Source organism: Sturnira hondurensis, unplaced genomic scaffold (assembly GCF_014824575.4).
Source record: "Sturnira hondurensis isolate 20B ecotype Veracruz unplaced genomic scaffold, ASM1482457v3 Scaffold0006413, whole genome shotgun sequence".
Lineage (NCBI taxonomy): Eukaryota > Metazoa > Chordata > Mammalia > Chiroptera > Phyllostomidae > Sturnira > Sturnira hondurensis.
In genome coordinates, this window is record NW_028079044.1 from 30,818,581 (window position 1) to 30,832,361 (window position 13,781).

General features: G+C 44.9%; 1 protein-coding gene across 2 annotated transcripts in view; it reads left to right on the plus strand.

Moving 5' to 3' along the window:
- The first annotated feature begins 7,098 nt into the window (after positions 1-7,098).
- The window catches only part of OXR1 (oxidation resistance 1), a 367,132-nt gene continuing 360,449 nt past the window's right edge, over positions 7,099-13,781 (plus strand). For both annotated transcript variants that reach the window (XM_037048379.1, XM_037048382.1), the window contains exon 1: positions 7,099-7,154. The gene's annotated coding sequence lies outside the window, so the exon portion shown is untranslated. The remainder of the gene's footprint in view (positions 7,155-13,781) is intronic.

The following is a 13,781-nucleotide window of genomic DNA, read 5'->3' on the forward strand; positions in this document are numbered from 1 at the left end:
AGGGTATCATTATTTTTTAAAGGGATTAAACATAAATCTTCATGGTTCCTGGTTTTATTATATCTTATTAACTAACTAATATATGATTGACAAAATTTATTTTTTAAATCAATTTAGCTTCAATCTATATGAAATATGAGCTGAAATATAAAAGTGAGCCTTCTGAAATGGAGTGTTAAAACATTGCATATATATATATATATATATATATGTGTGTAAAAGAGTGGAAATCCTGGTTCTTGACTATCCTAATTGCCCAGAATTAGCTATGTATGGGGTCTTGGTGATAACTTTATCAGAAAAACAAATTCTTAGGTCAAATTTGTCATCGTCTCCTTTCCACTTTGGTTTTTGCAGTTTGGGCTAATGGGATTAGCACTTGTGGTACAAGGTGGTATGGTCAGTATTGAGAGATGCCTAAAGGGAATGACAGTCAAAGATAGATAGATTAATTAATTAATTAATTAATTAATTAATTTGGAGTCCAGATAAAAGTGAATAAGAAACTAAGTTCGAATTCTGGGCCCATCATTTGCTGTCTTCAGAAACAAACTACCACATTTCATCACACCTAAAACATAAGTGATATCACTAAGAAATGAAAAACCCATCCCGATTTCATCAAAGGTAAAATATGGACTAGTGCACCTTAGAATTGATGAAATACGGTATTCAGTCCCTCGACCTTTGGCTTTTTCATGTGTGGTTGCCATCGTTGGATTCCTTCCCAGCCGCCAACTACCCACCTCATCCCTCTCCGTCTGCCTCATCCCTGGGAATGGCCGGAACAGCAAATGTGGCATCCGGGGCCATTTTTCCTGCTACACGACCTTACCTGCTGCTCCTAGTTAATTGGTCTGGGATCGTGGGTTTTCCCTGGGAATTCGTTTTATTAATATTGGCTCTTATCTTTGTTGTTTTTAAATGTATTTTTCAATTTTGGAATAATTTTAGGTTTATGGGAAAGTTGTAAACATAACATGGAGAGCTCCTGTATATCCTTTATCCAGTTTCCCCTACATTTACCATTTTACATTTGTCAAAACTAAGAAACTAATGTGGGCTCATTACTATTAACTAAACTCTGGAGTCCACTATTTTTTTTTTCATTAATTTTCTCTTTTTGTTCTAGGATCCGGTCTAGGAAACAACACTGGATTCATCTGTCAAGTCTCCTTGGTCTCCTCTGGACTGTGACAGTTTCTAAGTCTTTCCTTGTTTTTTTGTGACTGCCAGGTTTGAGGAGTCTTGGTCAGGTGTTTTGTAGAATGCCCCTCAGTGTGGGTTTGATACTTTTTCTCATGGTAGAACTAGAATTGTAGTTTTTTTGCAAATAATTCAGTGGAGATGAGGTGGCCTTAGCACACAGCATCAGAAGGTAAGAGATGTGCACGTGACCTCCCTGATGAGGTAAACTTTCATCACTTGGTTGAGGTGGTACCTGCCAGGGCTCCCCACTGTTTCCCTTTTCATATTGTATTCTTTAGAAGCAAGTCATAAGTTATCTGGAGATTTTTAAAGCCAAAACAAATGTAGTAGAATCTGTCTTTATTTAATGGAGGGATCTGGGACTGTGCAAATTGTAGACAAAGGCTATCTGCAAGGTGGGAAAATAAACCTGATGCAAGAGAGAGATGCTGATGAGAAGTGGACAGAATCATGGCAGTGTCTCCAGGAGGCTCTGAGGAGCTCCCTGCCTTCTGGAAGTCATATTTCACACCACTGTTGTGCCAGAAGACTTCCTTTTTCATCTACACTAGCTTGTGTTGGATTTCTATACAGAAAACCAGAAAGATGCAAAGTAACATACTACCTCATTAAATTGTTATGAGAGTTAATAATAAGTACTTTGCAAAGTAAGTACCTACCACGGAATGAGACACATAGAAGTACTAATAAATGTTGCATACTATTATTATTAATTGCCAACACACTTTTTGAATCCCTTATATTCAAATGTATTGAATATAATTTTGGAAACAATTTTGGTCATGAATTTCTTAATAATAGTTGAGAATCTGGGATTATACATGCAAACCATTTGTTACTGAAGCATTGGACTTAATGGAAAGTGGAAAGAGCTGCAGCTGATTCGTGACCTTGCTGCTTGTCCACTAAGTCATGTTTGTGCTAGATTTAGAGGCAAGAAGAGAGCAGCCTGACATTTGAAGTACGTAATTATCCACAACCTTCTTCCCCGAGGAAAGTGCCATCAGAGCTAAGTCTCTTACTCAAGAAGCATTCTGGGTTCACAAATAGTATGAGCATCCTTAATGTCTCATGACTATTTCCTAGAGCAGTTTTAGCCTTGAAGTGCAGGGAGAGGGGAAAATGAACATCTACGTCTTTAGTACATGGCATCGGTTGATCTGTTTTGACATTTCTCTATAGTCATGAAATTAAAGAATAATTTAGGCATTAGTGACTTTGAATTGCTCCCATTTAATTTTCCATAGTATTATTTTTTGAACATTGACAAAATATTAGCTATCAAGAAGACAAGCTTTTAAAAGCTCTTCAGTGAAGCCATCTTTCTATTTCTTTTTCTCTTAAAGAAGTCTCCTGTGAGTTAATTTTGTCCTGATTTTTCTAAAGACAAACTTGGTATAAAAGAAATGCACTGGTGCTCAAGTGTCTGAAGCCGGTTGCCTCCGTGTCATAGAAGGGGAATGTGCCCAGTGGTCAGTGACGATACTGGGAAACCCAGAGCTGCGGGGCAGTGTGATACAGATCCTGCTGAAGGAATTCTGAGGCAGAGAAGTTTGGTAAGAAAACATAAAGAAGGGAAGAAGAGGCACCAGAGAGCTATCCCTAGCCGAAATGGTAAAGTAGTCAAAGTGTCTACCCCGTGCCAGCCCACCTCGAGTTCCAATCCCCTCCCCATCTTTTCTACATTCCCTGATACCAAGGGACTTAACCCATGCCCCATGAGTCCTCTTGTTGCAGATCCAAACATTCACCTTCCCCTTATAATTCTTTAATGTTTCAGTAGGCATCTAGGGAACACTGAAGATAAAAATACGCACATATATAAATTTGCCACAGTCCCAATCTTCCATGAACTTGTAGTTTTGGGGAGTTGGGGGAGAAGCAAGCATATAGGTAACTAAAGCAAGTGGGAGAGTCCTACCCGCTTTAAGAGAAGGTCAACAAACTGTTGAGGTGGGATAAGAAGAACTGGAAAGAGAAAAGAGGAATAACCAGGGATGTGGATTAAGAGGTGGGTGTGACAAACACTGAGTGAGCAGGTCCTAGAAGACCATGTGTAAACAAGTCAATGAGGAAGAAGATTAAGGAAGAAGAGGTTCCGGACTGGATGATTTTAATGTAACTATAAAATGCAGCTTAAATGAAGTGATTCATGCATTGATTGAATTATTACTTTTCATTGTTTTTAATTTTTTAATTTTAGAGAAAGGGAGGGAGAGGGAGGAGAGAGAAACGGGGAACACCAGCCTGCCCTTTCACTTACTCATGTACTCACTGGCCAACTCTTGTATGTGTCCTGACTGGGGACCAGTTCTCCAACCTTGGCACATTGGGTTGATGTTCCAACCAACGGAGCCACTTGGCCTGGACTGCATTAGTTTTTTTGATAAACCAGTTAAAAGATGTAACGAGTGAATTTCATACATTTGGGGCCAAATGCAAAGAAAAGGAGTGATGATCACTCATTCTAGCAGTGATCCCTATGAAAGACATTAATACATTTACTATAAGATGAGCAGCATTTCCCCCTTATAGGCTTAAGATTGGAGGCAAAAGAGAGGAGCCTTAGTTAATTTTTACAACTCAGTTATAAAATATTTTCCATAATGATCAAGAATGTTAAATCATGAAAGAAAGAACAAGCTTTAAGAACACGGAAAATAACGTTTTCCCACAGAGGCAGTTGTGGACTGCAGGACTGAGCTGACTGGGGGCTCATCTGAAGACATTAGTGAGAGGCACCACCTTGGAAGTAACCAGGGCCAGAAATGGAGCAAAAAGCAACAAAGAAGGGACTGACTGCTACCCTTAGGCAGGCAGATCAAAGCATCTGAGCCTAAAAAGGGACAGGAACTATCACTTAAAAGCATTACTACTCTTTTGCTTATTCTTGAATAATTCCACCCAAAAGATATCTCACTAGGGGATTGCTGTCCTTTTTCTGTCTGGGGGGAAACAGGCCAGACTGTGGTTGTGTGGACGCCTACTATTTTTTTTTTAATTTTTTTTTTAAGACTGTATTTATTTATTTATTTTTAGAGGGGAAGGAGAGAGGGAGAGAAACATCAATGTATGGTTGCCTTTTGTGCATCCCCTGCTGGTAGTTAGCCTGCAAGGAACTGGTTTGCAACCCAGGCATGTGCCCTGACTGGGAATAGAACCGCGATCGTCTGGTTTGCAGGCCCGCGCTCAATCCACTGAGCTACGCCAGCCAGGGCTGACGCCTACTATTTCTATCTTGAAAGCATCCCCTCTCTCTTCTTTGGCTCACTGGATACTTTCCCTCCTTTTGAGAAGGTTTCTTCCCCCAGAGCATCTGTGTGACTCTGGACAGCCAACCCGAGTCCTTTTTCAAGGATTGACCTGCTCATCAGTGCATGAGGTTTTTGCTTTCTTGGCAAGATCAAAAGCTTGTCCTCTGTGTAGGGTTGGAACTGCACTGTGGACACAGTCTGGTGGAGAATGAAAGCAACGCTGAAAGCAGTGCTGAGAGCAAGTGTGGGAGACAGAGCAATGTTCCTGCTGATGGTGAGCCCTGGATCAGCCCCCACGCCTTGCTCTTCTGAGTGACACGGCCACCGCACTGTCTTTGTTTGCCTGGTAGTTGGAGTTGAGTGTGTCGAGTGCTGTGAAGAGTTTGCAATGCAATATGTTTTTGAACTTCGTATTTAGGTAGGAAATAAAAAAATCTAAACTTTGAAATCAATTGCCCATTTCATGATTATGCCTAGTGCTCATGCTGTAGCGGGAAGATGTCCAATCACAGGCACTTTAATTACTGGGAAAGGAAGAAGGAAGATGTCCAATCACAGGCACTTTAATTACTGGGAAAGGAAGAAGGAAAACAACTGGGAGAAAGGCAAAGTATATTTTTCATCTTTTTTCACTACCGTCAGAGAGGAATTAGTGAGTTGTGCTGATACCCTAAGGAAGTTCCATTTTGATTTCCCAATGAATGGCTCATATAACACTACAAAGATGGCACTGTCATTATGAAGTGGCTCTAGTCCTGGAGATGCCATCTGCTGGAAACACACTCTAAAGAAAAAATGAATCAAGGAGCTGGGGACTACCAAGTAAAAGATCAAACATTTGGGGCTGGGTATGGCACCAAACTGTACGTGCAGAGGGAAGGAGGCAACTTAGGAAGGAAGACGACCCTATCCAAATATACACATACAGCTACAGTTCTGTGAAAAAAGGTGCACCTACTCAGCACAAAACCTCACTAGTTTGTAACAATGGCAAAAGAAAGTAGCTTTAGCAAAGAAGCTAAACTGTGACAGCTTACAAAATACATCCACGTGAATGCATTGCTCTTAGAAGATTCTCAGTAAATCCTCTCTGAATGAATACAAACGAAAACAGTCACTTTCAACAGAATATACTAAATGTAAGCTGTAAATGCCCAGAAAAAATAATCGGGGCTAGGGGTGTATAATAGAGATCAAAACTCGAAATCAGCATTTTTCAGTATTTAGCACTCTACAGAGAATAATTCTTCAATTTCTTCAGCCCCCGTCTCAGGTAAAACTATTGATTCAGGGCATTAGGTTGTATGGAAACCATGGAAGTTTCTAGTCAGGCACCCTCTGGGTCAACACTATTTTATTATTCAAGGCAAGAGATGAATGTCTCTGAACTTCAACGTCATCTGTCGAAAGGGAGTAATAGTGATTCTCGTATGGGTGGCTATGAGGAGTGAATTTAGCCCAGGAAACACGTGTACCTCTCAGGAAGAAAGATTTCAAAAGTAGATTATCAGGAAGGAGGTAGAATATACTCAACAGTAACAACAAGGACATATTGTGGTCAATTTGTCCACGGTGCCATGGTTTTGAGAGATCAACTGACGTTGATGGAGTGCCCAGGAGAGATCCTGGTGCTAACTTGGCCACAGGACCAAGCCCTCATTACAAAGGGTTAGCAAAGGGACAGGCTCCAATTTAGGTGTCGCAACCCACCCATCTTTAGTTTGCGCCCTTTTCTTGTTGCAATTTAAAGCCTGGTTAGAAGAGGAAGGGTGGAAGTCGAACGCGGGGCCGGAAATAACGTGGGGAAGTTCAGATAACAAGAACAAAATCACCAAGGTCAGGGTGTGTGTCAACGAACTATGCAAAATTCTGCGGAATGAGCAGTCGTAAATGCGCAGAGAAGAATTCTCCGTGGTGGAAGATCTTTCCACAGTCCCCTTCAACCTGCCTCACACAGCCCTTTGCCTCCCGGCCCCCCGCCCCCACCCCCACCACCCCAGGAGGCTGTTGAACGTCGTCCTTTCCTCATTTTTCCTTCCTGCAAATCCAGGCATCCCCCAACCTTTTTTCTCTAGAAGTCTTGAGTCTATTCCCTGTGGCGGAGCTTTTACATCTCTTTAATCCAACTTTCCTCCGTTTCTTTGCAGAGAACCGAAGGAAGGAGCCCGGAATCCTGGCAGCCTCGGGCTTAGCTCCGGCGAAACCTGCGATGCCTGGGAAGAAGGCTCTGTTTCCCCCGAGTGGGGGCCGAAGTGCGGTCTCCGTCCCAGGCAGATACGCGCCCTGGACCTCGACCCACAAGCGCCGGAACGGGCTAGTGTAGCTTTCAGTTCCAGCGCTGGCTTCCGCAGGAAGCTATTTTTAGCGGCACAGCGCCCCCTTCTTCCTTGGCCTCCAGCGTGGTACCCTCCAGCTGGCTGCAGTCGCTCCGCGTTCCTCTCCGTTTCCCCCGCCGTGGCTGACTCTTGGTACGGCCCACGCGGGCCGGCGGGGGAACTGAGCATGTCTGGAACCGCTCGGCGGCGCGGCGGCGGCGGAGGCAGAGCCCGGCTGCGTCAGGCTGAGCCCATTCACCGCGCGGCCGCAGGAGCGCAGTGCCAGTGCCGCGCCGCCCAGCCCCACCGAGAGGGGCGCACTCGCTTTGGCTGGGCCCGCCGCCGCTCACCGCAGCCCCCTCCTGGCGACCCGCAAGTAAGTTTGTGAGGTTGTTGGGCGGTGGGGCGAGGGCACTGAGCCCCGGGGAGCCTAGGCTGGCCGGCGGAAGGCGAGGCTGGCGCTCGGGAGATCTGGCTGGCCGCTGTCCTCTGTGCCCAGCTCCTTGGCGAGCCTCTTGGCCAATTTGAAAGCAGATGGCCACTGGGATGCCGGAGCGGAGGCGACCGGCAAAGCAGGAGGGCTGAACTGGCTCCGGAGGCGGAGGTCGAGGAAAGGGAAAAGGACCGCGCGGCTAGAGAGAGACTCGGAAGGCGGGGAGCGGGCTGGTGCGGGCTGGAGAGGCTGAGCTGCGGGTGCGGGTGCGGGTGCGGGTGCGGGCGCCCGGCCGAGAACAGCCGCAGAGGGAAAGCGGGGTGTCTCCGCGGGTAGGGTGGGAGCGGTGTGAAAGCGCAGTGTGGGAGGTATAGTAGATGGTGAGCGTACCTTGGCCTGAGCGGCGGGAGGGAAGATGGGTGGAAAGTGGGGCGCGTGGAAAGCGGATTTGAACTAGAGCGAAGGACGCCGGTGGAAGGGACAGTGGACTCCGGGGAACAAGTGGACCCTGAAAATGTAGGGAATCAATACCAGGTCAGGACGATTTAATGATGGAGAGAGGCACCTTTGGAGGGAAGGTTTTCGGAGGGAGTACGCGCGGCCACATGTTGGGAACCTGCTGGAGAAAGGGTGGAGGCAGAAAGTGGCCTGGAAGGGCCAGGAGGAAAATCGCTGAGGGATTTGGGTGAAGGGGAGGAGGGGAGCAGTGCAGGGATTGGACGGAAAAACAGGGTTGCTGGTGGGGCCAAAAGGCTCCGTAAAGGGTTGGAGGCTACGTGCGGCCCCTCGAATAGTGACTTAGTAGCGGTTCTTTGCGGTTCATTTGCACCGCAGGTTTCTCCATCTCCTACCTGACTTGGTCGCCCGAGGCTAGCTCTACTTGAGCTTGTTGGAGATTTGGACTAATCTGACTGCCGATAAGGTAGTCAGTTATAAGGCAGCTGCCGGGGCTGCCCCTAGGTGGTTCCCGGCACCCTCCGGGTGCAAGGTAGGGCCCGAATGTGTGTGCTTCAGGATGGGCGAGGGCTGTGGTGTCCGTTATAGGCCCCTGGAATCCGTTGTCTGGCCAGAGAGTTGTGGTGTTTTGGGTCAGAAAGTCAGGTAGAAGTCTGCAGCGTGCAACTCGCGACGGGGCGTGTGAGGGTGCATGTGCGCGCGCGCGTGCGTGTGCGTATTGCCTGCCGGGGTCGCATGTGTTGCTGCAGTGTGCGTCTATGACGAGGAGATCCTGGGCTCTACCGACAGCACGGGGAGGGGATTAAAGAGAACGTGCTTTCCTACGTCTCTTCTACCTCCTTTCCCCAGGATCACATTCTTTGCTGGTCCAATGATCCTCCTCCCTAACCTCTCCCCTGCTCTCGCATCCCCCAAACCTGACTCTGGTCTGGTCCCCTGATCCCGTACTCGGAGGAGGTGGCCATCCCTCCACTGCCAGAGGTGGGAGTCCCGGCGGTCAGACGGGCTGGGCTCGAGATCCACTGGCCCTTCCCTGGGGCGTAGCGCTGGAGGTCCGCAGTTCACTCTGCTGCCCCTGCAGGTGACGCGGTGAGGCTGCCCCTCGGACTGGGGAAGCGCGATAGCCCCAATTGACCAGTAGGAAAGAGAAGCTCTGAAGAGTAACTAAGCAGCACTTATGGATTGTGTGTGTGTGTGTGTGTGTCCAGAGTTCCCCACACATTAATGAACTTAAAAAAAAAGACAAGTAGAATCAACAATCATCTAGTGCAAAAAGCTTTACGTAAAAACGCCTCTGGGAAAGATTTCACCCACCAACATCAAGAAAGAAAGAAGCTTCTGCATACAGGATTGGAAACTGGGGCGTATGGGGGGGGACAGGTGTTGTTACCAAGTTCCTGGCTTCTCCGACTCCATCCGGCGTCTGTGTTCTGCCGTCGTCATTAGTGCCATATTTTAAGAGAGACTTTATCAGACTTTAACAGGGAACCGAGGATGAAGGCGACTCTGGAAACCTGCCATCTGTGGAAGGACTCAAAGAAGGGAAGTGAAAACTGTACCTACTGCCTGCCCATATCCTAGAGAGCTTTGAGATTGCCTGTGTGCAGCCATCAGACATGGCTGTGGGAGTCCATACCAGAGGGGTGGGGGGCGAGGTGGATGATTCAAAACGAAAGGAAGTGAGAACTCATGGGTTGTCTTGCAGTGTGATCTACGACCTGTGGAGGGACACAGCACAAAAGACAGCAGACTTCTAAGGATCAAGGCTTGTCCTCCTACTCTTCCATGTGGAAGTGGCTGGCCTGATTTTTAGTACAGTAACTGTTGAAATACCATATGTCCATGCTTCTGAGCATACCATATGTCCATGCTTCTGAACCTTTCTGCTTCTCTTACTGTGTTTACTTCCTACTGATTATTATTAGTAATTGTGCTGAAGGTAAAATAAATTATTTTAGCTATTAATTCTGTTCTCCCCAGAGTGCTATTCAAATAAAACATAACCTAACATTTTTGCCTTTTTCGGGGCGGGGGGGGAGGTTTGGTGGTCAAGGAGGAGGGATTGTTGGGCAAATTCATCAGGTTGACAAATAAAGGCAGAATTTGGGCACCTGAAGCTCCTATGAGCCTGTAGAGGCCAAGCCTTCATTTATAGAATGCTAAATTCTATGTGAAATGAGAGAATTCTTCCTTCATTCCTCACATCCTGCATTGGAAACACAAAGGATTGTGCCCCTAGTCCTCAGAAGCCTAATTTGGCACGGATTTTCCTAGAGGATTGTTCCCTAAACCCAGATGTGCCCTAGGAAATGACGAATGGAATCTTTGCTGCTCTCAGGTAAAGGGTTTTTTAGAAGGTGATGAAAGGGCTTAATGAGGCAGGATGATGGTAGAAATGTTAGTCGAAGTGGGATAAGAGACATCACTTTTTCTTACGCTGGGTATCTTATGGAGAGGAAAATGGCTCACAATGGGGCAGTTTTGCCTCCTGGGGGCCACTGGCAATGTCTGGAGATGGTTTAGGGGTGCTACAACTTGGGGAGGGGTGCCCCGGCATCCCATGGGCAGAGGCCAGACATGTTGCTAACGTTCTACAAGGCCCTGGGTGGTCCCTCATAACAAAGAACTACCTGACCCCAAATGTCAACAGTGTTGAAGCTGAGGAACCCTGGCTTAGAGCGAGATATGGTCAGAATTAAAAGCGACTGCTGGTAGGATGCTTTTAAATATTTCTATTGAAAGTCTATCTTGAAAATCAAGAGTAGTTAATATTAAGAGACTTTTTTTGCAAAGTGGCCTCATGTTCAAAAACACTTTATTTTAAGGAAATTAAAGCTATTTTCCATTTAGTAGAATATCTTTTCAGTCTTTAAAAATTTGAAAAAATATATTAGGAATGTTTGAAATGATAGGTTACGTAGCATGTGAAGGGAGTAAACATGTTTGATAGAAACTCAACTTCAGGTCCTGTTTTTTTATTGAACTTGTTTGGTGCCTTTGAAAATACATAGCTTTAATTTTTTTATTATAATTATAAATTTACAATTAAAATTACAACCAGTAATTGCTTCATGTAGCAAGGGATTGTACAGAATCAGAGAATGTTATGTGAATGTTTACTAGAAGTCTCATGAAATGTTACAAATGGAAACCTTAGTATTTGTAGATATCTACACAGGAAGGTAAGAATCCCATATAATTTTCATGTATTTAGTTTCAGTTTTAAATCCACACCATGGCCCATGTTGAGAAACAAATCTTTCTAGCCTGTAGCACAATATTGTACCCAGAGAGGAGCCACAATAGCTTACACCTCAAATGTAATAAGATCAGGGAGCTGTTCTAATATTGATAATATGTAGGAACTCAAAGCACTTACCAGGTAAAAGCTTTGTTATCATTGAAGCCTAGAAAGCTAAAGAGATTTGGTCAGTGTTTCCACCCTCTCTCCTGTCCCGGCCCGGCCCTGTTGTTTGGTTGGTTGGTTGGTTGGTTTCAGAATTCATTGTGCAGGGATCATCATTAGGGCTGCTTACTTCCCTTCCTGTTCTAATAACCATTCCTTCCATCCTTGGCCATTATCATCCCACAGTCCCCAAGGAGTTCATGTAGCAGAGGAGACGAGGCCCCTGCTCAGTCCCCTGGGCACCCAGTAATAACTGCTCCTTTTCTCCTGTGTGTGCAACCACAAACAGCTCTGTATTGCTTCCAAAGTGGAACAGGGATGTGTGTCTCTGGAAAAATAGTGGTGGGAGAGCCCTCGTTTCCCACAAAGGCAGCCCAGTTTCTCTGCTTGCATCTTTGAATTGTTTTTGTTCAGTTTGCTGAACTGAACAATTGCCTATTGTTGCTGTTTAGAAAGGCTTTGTCTTTCCCAAGGGAATAGTGAAAGAATTGAGGGAAACAGAACTTCAGCTTGAGGAACATGAGTGTTGAGAGAGCGCACCTATCATTGGACTATGCGAAAGCTCAAAAATGACTTAAACCAATGGGAATCATAGCTTATAAATTCAACAAGCACTTGCAAATTCAAAAGTAAGTTCTGTTCTAAGCGCTGGGACTGTTGCATTTGCAAGACTGAGCTGCCATGTTCATTGCAACCAGTTTGCAAAACCAAGTTTATTCACGGAATATGCATACATTTCCCATATCTCTAAAAGCCTATCTGTAAAAAGAAACACACGATGGATAGTCATTTTCATGAAATTTGGAGCAGTTATGAAGCCTCAATCTTGAAAATACTTCCGAACATAGTTGGTGAAATGCAGGTGGCAGAAGAAACCGTTAGGCAGGGAAACAATTGCACTGCTTTTCTGTTTGGACCAGGCAAGAAGCGAGTGAGCAATTTGAGGTGAAAGAGAGTTCAGTTCAGGTCAGGTCAGGTCAGTTCTTATTGCTCTTTAACTTTATTTAGGAAATAGTTGCTGATTTTGTTTGATATCTGGACAAGGAGAGATGGTTGAGTTCCCGCTGTTACTTCTTGGTGGATGTGTGTCCTTTTACACTTCGGATAGCTGTGGTTATAGAAGGCGGTAGTAGTGTGGCTGGTATAACGGTTAGAGTGAAGCGGAATTTCACATTGATTCTGTCCTAATAATATTTGCAACAAAGTGTTTGAATACATACTTCCAAAAATTGATCATACCATGTCACTATTTTAAGGAAACTAAGAAAAATTATGGAAGTGAGCATTTTGCTGTCTTGCGCACTAGGTAATACTTATGTTTCAAGGTATTGGAGCATACTTATTTGGGGGAAAATGAAATAATATAGTGACTCCTCTTTCCTTTAAACAAACTTGCTGTTGTCTTAGCTGGGAAAAGAGTAGTATGAGGGGAAGGAATTTTATCTAACCCTGTACGTTGCCTTTGCTGAATTCATGAATAACAACAAAAGCAAAGTTTTGAAATTTATGCTCTAGCAAAGGCAAAGAGAGTTTCTTTGTTTATTTCCTTTGAGCTTATTGTTAAGGATGAGCAATAGCAGTGCATGAGAAAGGCTATCTAGCCTGTGGAAGGTTGTACATTTATTTATTAATGCTTATTCATCTTAAGAAACAAATGGCCCAGAATGTTTCCTGAGGCTTTCAGCCTTCTTTATAAAGAGCGTGTCTCTTCTGTCTTCAGAGTATTTGTTAAGGGATGTCATTTGGAATCTGAATACTGAGCAGGGTTGGCTGAGGCGATTCTAATTCTATGAGTTAGAGTGGTCTCTGTCCTCTTAAAGAAGGTGAAGGGACGGAAGCTCCCTGGTGGGTGCAGACAGCTGCCTGGTCCACCCCAGGACATGCACACTACTTGACAATTGGCCTGGGACCCCCACAAACCAAAATGTAGATCTCAGTCTTCTGGATTAAGAAGCTCAATTTTAACATTGTTATTTTGAACTAACGTTGTGATCGAGCTTAAGAATTAGTTAATCCATTTGGAAAAGACTGACTGATGAGCCAGAACACTAACCGTCCGTCCATTACGAAGAAGCAGATACAGTGGCTGAGGGAGGATCAGGAGCTTTGCCATCAAAGTCACTCAGTAGTTTTGTGACTGAAACTTCATTTTTTAACTTCATAGAACTCCACTTTCCTCTTCTCTGAAATGGAGATCATTTTTATTTTCTGGACATTTTATTTTGAGGTTTTGGGAAGGAGTTTCAGAACAGAGGTGCCTATTAAATAGTGGTGGCATTTGCACGACCTTCTAGAGCTGCATTTCAATGGCTGCTGTCCAAGATATCGGAGGAGATTGGGTGTGGTGTCAGAGGGCCTCTGGTGAGCCGAGGGAGATGGAGAAGGACCGTCCGGGTGGATCGTAGCTTAGGAAGGAATCTTGGAGGTGCAGTGGTCTGATGTCCTCTTTTGATTTATGAGACATCAGGGGTTTAAGGTTGTGAAGTGATTTGCCCAAGCTTGATAGTCACTACGTCGTTTCACCTGCGTCTGCATTTTTCAAAGGCTCTGTCCAGACCTTTCTCTACCTGAAGGGCACACTTGTTTTCTTGGTTCAGTCCATGTTTCTCCTGTTTATTTAACAATACTTATTCAGCACAAATTATGGTATTTTAGATCCTCTATAGGCAATAACAAGTCATTAAGGGGATCTCTAATTGAATTTGTAT